Below are 8,273 nucleotides of genomic sequence, written 5' to 3'. Positions count from 1 at the left end.
TTATCTGCTTGTTTTGGCATTAAAACAGGTTTTTGAAGTACTCTCCATTTTTCTGTCTGTAACTGTAGAAAGTGTTCCTGATGTATTCTCATTACGTTTTGGAGGAAGAGGAGGTGGTTGTTCCTTGTAATAATGTGAAGTTCCAATAGCAGATTCAACACTAATGATCTGGTGAGGAAAACCTAACTGCTTCTTTGCCTGTAAGATTCAATATACATGAACATATATAAAAGCTAAAAACCTCAAGTGTAGCTTGTCTGTCTTTAGCCGTTGCATCTTTAGATAACTCAACGTACTCCAAATCTTCGTAATCATGGTCAACCTGTTAATGTGATATACTACAAACGATAACTAACTAAGAGATACCTCGTCATCAGATGTAATTTCCATGATATTTCCTTAGCAATGATTGGCTAAGAAAAAAGAATTAGAAAAAATAAACTATTCTGTAAATTGATCTGCATCTACCTGTGACAGAGGTTGAACAATTCTTATGGAAATTCACAATATTTGTCGTGGGCAATTCCTTTGCATATGCCATAATCATTTATACGGGTCACAAAAATAACATCACCAACCTACCAAAAGAAACAACAATAACGTGACACTTTATATGGATTAAGTTTACCTTCAAGTATACATCTCCACTCATCTAGGTATGGCAGATATATTCTGTGACTACTGTAGCTGAATACAGCGCTGTTTTTTTTTTTCAAATGCTCAAGAAAAATAGTGTCACCATATTCGTTAGAACTGTAGAAAAATGAGGACTAATAATACAATATTCATTTAGTATAAAACATTACTTCTTCAGTGGTTTTGCGAACTGCACGATCTGAAATGAAAGTAGTTAGTTTTAGTTCCAACTTTGCTCTTTAAAGTTAACTAACCTGCAAAACTCTTTATGCTATGAACAAATTTTTGTTTTATCTTCTTTTTCTTTTTAGTTTCAGAGCCAGTGGAATCAGAAGCTTTAGAAAATATATTCAAACAATGTATAGTAATAATATTGTGTTGTGTGTGTTGTTACTAACATTCACTGAATACTGCGTCCTGTGTTTTTAAAAAGAGAGAATTTAGTGTTTTCTAAAGTCAGTGTTCACATACCTTCAATTGCTCTCAATTTGTTAGCAATGCTAACTAAATTTAGTTGTCTAGCTATGTCGATAGGTGTGGCACCATCATAAACTCTTTGAAATAAGCACTGTTTAGAATTGCTTACAATCCCTGGATTTGAAAGCCAATTACTTGTCATAATTAGATTATGTCGAAGTGTAAAGTGTAAAAGATGATCATTAACATAATTGCCTAAGAGAACAAAGGATAATATCGTCCATATATCATCTGTTCAATGATCTTAACATACACATAACAACAATGGCAGTTTCTTTAGAGGATCCTCAACTTTTGAATTGTGTTATGAAAAATTTCATCAATGAGGTCAGGATTCTCATGCTTGCCTTGCTGTTCTAGTTGAATAAGATAAGCCAAAAGAACTGACATGATTCATTTTGTGACATCTTTCCTGATGTCAGAATACTCTGTATTGCTTCAATTTGAGAGGCAACTCTTATTTGAAATGGTGGAAAATTGGGGTTCTCAACATGTTCAAATTTTATATTACTGTATAGATACCACTTTGTCTGAAAACTGTATAGGAAAAAGTAGTTAATTGTTATTCTGTATGGGAGTTACAAAAAAAAAAAAAGGGAAAAAAGGCTTTAATAGTTTTTGGTCCTAATTGACTGACTAATATTTTGTCACAGATCTTGGCATTCAAGCATTTGAGAAAGTCAGTGTAACAATTCTAATTTGTTTTGGTAGGTCTTTATCAAACTCTAACACAACCTCTTGTTGCTCCTAGAAGATGCATTTAGATGTAGTCAATAAAAATGATGACTTGACTGGCTGATTCTTAACTGTAAGGAACACATGATATATATACTTACCCCAACAAAAATGAAGGAAGGAGTTAAATGAGGCATACCTATATGAGGATTCTCACTTCGAAGATGATGTGACATTTTTCTGCTTGTCTTGAACGCCCAAGTGAGAATGAATAACAAAAGTTATGTTGAAAGTAAACATACCACTATGAATTTCGTAGCCCACGTGTCTAGTAGTATTATGTGGTTGTCATAGAAACACACAAAGATGCCTAAAGGTAAGAAGAAAAAGGAAGGAAAGGGAGCCAAGAAAAAGAAAGATGACAACAAAAATGAAGACGAGAAAGAAGGGCAAGAAAAGAAAGAATTTGAACCTCCTCTCCCCGTCTGACAGAGAGCTTGCTTTGAAAGAAGAGTACGTGGAAAGAAGTTTAATAACTCAATGTCTATTATGTATATATACTACTATAGATTAAATGAACTAGATTTTGAAATGGAGACTTTAAAAGAAACAAGTGACCAATTGTATCCTATATAGTAGATGTACACATAAGAGGTCCATGTTTAGTCTTTGACAGTGAGTATTGTTAGAAAAATTGAAAATGAATGGCTACAAGAAGAAGCAGAAAAGACTAGACTAAAAATGTAAGAACTTTGTTTATTAAGAAAAAACATACAAACTTTTTGTAGCAAGATTACCAGACCTATGTGTCACGTCGAGCTCAAAAAAGACAGTCTCTATCGTGTCATTAAGTGATCAGAACAGAGTAGAACTTCAAGAAATCAAACAGCAAAAGGAAGATTTGGTAAGAGAATTTGAAGAAAAGAAAGCTGGTATGCAAAGAAGTTTACTTGTTTAATCCAATTGTCACATTGAATGTAGAATTAAATACTATTCTACTTGAAAAAAAGAACGAGTTATCAAAAGTTAACCAAGAGTAGAAACATTACAACCTTATCGAGTATGTCCCTATTAATTTGTTATGTAGTTGTATAAATACTGTTGCCTATAGACTTTGCAAAAGTGAGCAAGAAAATGAAATAGCTAAACTTGAAAAAGAGGTCGAAAGGAGAAACGATTTCAACATGAAAATCATATTCGAGTGCTCAAAACTCAATTTCTACGTGAACAGAGAGCTTTTGAAAAAGAAGCGGAAACAAGAGTCCAAAGCCATGGCAGAAAGAGCAGATAAAGTAAAGAAACCTTTCTCTCCTTGTTCAAATGAATACCTTGTTTTGTATGTACTTTAACAGAGAGCATCAGAATGCTTGAGAGATCAGACTCAACGTATTAGTATTGAGAACAGGACAACTCAGAGGGACCTTACAAAAGTTGATTGAAAATACCAATGGATTAAAGGTTGATATATAGTATATACTATTGTATTATTAACTTAATATAATTATAGCTTAGAAAAACACAACTCCACAAAACAATATCAGAAACTATTAGAAGAACAAAAATTCATTCGAGAGTTGCAAAAAATTCGAGGACTTCCAATTTCGACATCACTTAATTCTACAACAGATCTTAACCTAACCAGCCCTGACCATCAAGTCACAACATTGCCTAAAATAGTTTTAAAATAATTATTATAATTGATAATTAAGTACTGTTGTGATAATAATTATATAATAATAAAAATATTACAACATAAATTATAAATTCAATTTTGATAGTGTGCCAGAAATAGAAGGTTAAGTATTATTCAATGGTGATCAATGAGAAGTAAGTCTCCATTTAGCAAACTCAGAGTCACATATACGGTGAATAGATGCTGGATTTTGATGGTAATGTTTATATCGAGTTGCTACCTGAGACTGAAATGATCCCCCACCAACTAGCACTAATATCTTAGCTCTAGACAATGCCTCTTGTTCAACAGTTGCAACAAAACCAGAATCACTAAGACCACCAAATTTGTAAGGATTATAGTGAGCCACTCGAATACCATATTTCTTAAAAGTCCTCTCAATTACTTTGATACTAAGACAATGGCGAAATACAAGATTTACTCCCATAGCGACCAGTATCAGCAAAATAGATGTATGTCAAGTTGTAATTGTTCTCAGCTAGAATCCTATTTTTGAGCTGACAGCATCAATTTCAGACACTGCTCAAAGAATCCTTTAATCTTAAAGTTCTGCTGCCCCTAACTTTTCAGTTCTTAAATGAATACCAATAAAATCTTTACCATTAGTTAAAGAGTGTAGCATTGCACTAGCATTACTCAATACTGACTGACTATATGGATATACGTCAATTGATGGATGGGGTAGATTAACACCTGTAACTTCTGGTGCAAACACACGAAAAACCCTTTTAGGGCGAGACTCCTTTCCAATCAGTGAAGACCACGGTAACATCACCATCTTTATTTACACCACATTTTTCAGCCATTTCTTCACGATATGTTCGATGAGATCATTAACACAACAAATATGACTGATTTTAAATGCTGGCTTGTGTCGAGTGTTGCGGTTGATAGTTTGAAGGAACCTGGAACTAATTTTTCTCATATACTTTGTACGACTACAATTAGCATAATGATGGCCTTGCTTATGAAGAAGTGTTATAAACTTCTGATCGTAAATCTTTTTCACTTCCAAATCGAGTCAAATCAAAATTATTGTATAAAATATGAATCAAAATGACTTGCCTGTTACTATGTTTAAAAAAATGTTTATATTTGAGAATTGGCAATATTTTATGCTTACCAAGCATCTGATTAAATGACTGGTAATCAAACAATGAAGATAGCGTATACATGTCCTTACCTGGATAGGGAATACCAAGAAACTTTGAATTTCGTGCAAACGGTTCAATAACATTGGTTCTCCAAGGTTTTACAAACCAAGCCAGAGTTATCAAGTTGTTAGTAGCCATTGTCAATTGCTCCCAGTTAAACCATTGTATGATGTAGCGATGATATATTCAGAAGTTGGTGGTGGCATGGTCCAAGAGTTATTTCGAATGCCTGAGATAATTTTTGTCACATCATTTGTACTGTTGTTTAAAAGTGGTGGCTCGAGTTGAGTTCTATAACGACGCCATGATAGATGAATGGATCTATTTGTCGATTTCACATCCAACTTGCTGTCTGAATTGAGATGTAGAGAAGTTGTCAAGTATTTTTGAGTAGTTTGATTAGTTGTTGCATACTCCCAACCCAATCGTCCTACAAGATAGCCACAAATAGAGAGAAAATATCACAATCCATAATTTTTTGCAGATTATAACGGGTCTCATGTTTAGCCTTCAAGGTCTCATTCCTAAACTGCTGCATCAGTCTCAGAACGGGACTGCTCGTGTAACGTGAATACTATATTGAAAACAGTTCTTTCATTATTTTATATGTACAACAATACCCACTGTAAGTATATAACAAGAAAAAAATTAAAGGATAATTATTCCAGTGATTGTTAAGAATTGATAATGAGTTATTAATAACTACATAAATCTATAATTATAATAATAATAATAGTAAAGTATTCTTTCTATAATTCTTATTGTGCATAGTTAGTTGTGAGGAGAGCCTTTGGAAAAAAATTAAATTAATAAACATGATAATAATTTATGAACAAACACATTGAGAGAAGGACTTGTACAACTGTAGCTGTAATTTTTACAATACAGTACAACCCCCCTTCTTCTTTTTTAGGGATTTTTTGAGGTTGTAAAACAGCACGAATAGCTTCATCAAAAACGGTTTTTTAGACCTTTTTGAGTGAGAGCAGAACACTCTAGATATTTGACTGCACCAATTTCTTTCATCATTTGCAGTCCCCTAACAAAAATAAATCATTTAATCACAATTCCAAGAAAGAGAGTCCACAATGCACCATTATAATAGCATATTAATCTTACTTGAGTGTATGTGACAGGAGAAAGTCGCTTCTCTTTCAGTTTCTCAATTGTTTCTTTGTCATCTCGAAGATCTAGTTTAGTGCCTACCAGAATAATTGGAGTGTTAGGACAATGATGGCTAACTTCAGGATACCACTATAAGGTTTGAAAAAAAGAGTGTCACTAACTTAAAGACAGCTTATTCTCAAATCAAATTACCTTTGCCCTGACATTTTCAAATGACGCAGGGCTAACTAATGAAAAAACATATCAAGAACACATCCTACAGAATATAATAATAAAAGTGTCATCAAGGATAACCAAAAGTACCAACATAAGGAAACATGTTGAAACAACAAACACTCACTGTTTGAGGATATGAGAGAGGCCTCAACCTATCATAATCTTCTTGTCCTAATGAAGTTGATAAACAAGTATTATATATTTTATACTACATAACATGTGTTCATGTTAATTCACATGAGAATCATGTGTGTCTGTAACACAGCATGTGTATGCATGCAGTCTGTTGTACCTGCTGTATCCATAGTCCAAGATTAATGGGTTTGCCATCCACCATAACATTAGCTGAATAGTTATCGAAACTGTGTGTGTATGTGTGTAAGAGAGAGAGAGAAAGAGAGAGAGAGAGAGAGAGAGAGAGAGAGAGAGAGAGAGAGAGAGAGAGAGAGAAGAGAGAGAGAGAGAGAGAGAGAGAGAGAGAGAGAGAGAGAGAGATGACAATATGCCACAGCATTTAAATAACACTCTGAAGAAATCCTATTGAGTATATAGTAACAAGAATAGAAGATTCCATGCAAATTCTTGATATCACAGGTCACATAATAAACAAATGACTGAGCTCATAGGACATCACACCACAGCAACTATCCAAATTTACACATAAAAGTAACTGTGTTGGCATTGAAATCCTTGAAGTGCTACAAATACCAGCCACATAAAAGGGCAATATCTACTATGACTTTGGTATGACATATAATATATATAGCACAATCCAAAAATTTAATAACATTAAAATTTTTATACTTATAAGTAGATAAATTTATTTCAGCTACCTTTTGCTATAGTGGTAGAGATTGGTTGTAGTATAGATTATATCATTGTATAAAAGGTTACATGTCAATTACATTGGACAATTTTTATTTAAAGTAACTAGCAAAATGTATATGAGCTGTGACATAAGGTATGTCAATAGGAACTCCTATTATGATCATTGATGTAATAAACAGAGGAGTGTTTTTGTTCCTTTCCTTGTACACAAATTTTGTCATAGCTGACTTCTAATAGAGATGCTATTCAATGAATTGCAACTAGAGACAACATGTATGGGGGGACTACTATATAATTTATGATGGAATTAAGAAATAATATTATAAATTATGTCCCATATCAAAACAGAAGACATTGAATATCTGCTTGGGTTGTACTTTAGTCTCACTAGGTTTATCTTCAAGATTTACTTACTAAGATGACACACACTCACAAAGAAATTGGCAGGAGATTTAAAAGACTATCCCATTGAAATAATAGAAGGCAGGCCTTCATAGACATAACCTCCCCTCACAAAAGTGTATATTACCACCCACATAATCTACATGTAAACACTACAGGCTTTACCCCTACCATTTAGCATCTGGTAGCATTAGTTTGTGATCACTTCAAAACACAATCTATACAATCAATAGCTGTTTAATACACAAACCACTATCACAGGCTATACAACAAACACTAATGTTACAGAGCAACAGATCCTCTATCTTATCAACATGTCAAAGTGTATATATCATTAACTTACACAGTAGGGATATACTCTCCTGGAAACGCATTAGTGGTGTAGCTAATTAATAAAACAAGTTTTACCCACAGCTCTAAAGGAAACAAAACAAAGATCATTCCATTCATTGACAAGATTAAGGCAGCCATAATAAAGTTTATTTTAAAATTTCGTGACTGCAATTATTATGGACTTAACAAGCACTAGCAGTTTTCATTTAAGTCACACAAAATGGCGTCGTTTCAGTACATTGATCATACATTTATAGGTATTTTGTGACATTTCATAACTTACCCATCGCCGACAACGACACACTTGATCGCTTGCATTATGTTCTGATCTCTGCTAGTTGCACCTACTACTAGCTACTTGTACAATCTGTAAACAGGCCCCTCGCAAGTTAACACAAAGCTAAGGAGAAGGGCTTTGGTTTACTTCCTCCCCGCGGATGGTTTGCTATTTATAGATTCAATGCTAAAAGTCACACCATATTTGGTGTTACTAAAAAATAGAACGAGGCTGTTACTATTTCTGTCTCTGTTCACTTGGTAATAAGGTAGCAAGTGATTGTTACTATGGTAAGTAAACAATAATGAACCGGTTATATAAAATGATGGACTTGAAATAGATAGATTTATAATAATATTATTTTAATCATGGCAACTATTAGTGAGGTCCCAAGCTGTAAGTTAATACTTATGTTTATTATATAACAGAAAATGATACCACAATAGCCTTTTAGAAG

The 8,273-nt window shown here is 33.5% G+C and overlaps 1 pseudogene; it reads right to left on the bottom strand.

Moving 5' to 3' along the window:
• LOC121392017 lies at positions 1-7,857 on the bottom strand (annotated as a pseudogene).
• Between the last annotated feature and the right edge of the window lie 416 nt (positions 7,858-8,273).

This window comes from Gigantopelta aegis, unplaced genomic scaffold (assembly GCF_016097555.1).
Source record: "Gigantopelta aegis isolate Gae_Host unplaced genomic scaffold, Gae_host_genome ctg3264_pilon_pilon:::debris, whole genome shotgun sequence".
NCBI lineage: Eukaryota > Metazoa > Mollusca > Gastropoda > Neomphalida > Peltospiridae > Gigantopelta > Gigantopelta aegis.
The sequence above is the reverse complement of the archived record's forward strand: the minus strand, read 5'-3'. Positions and strand labels throughout refer to the sequence as shown.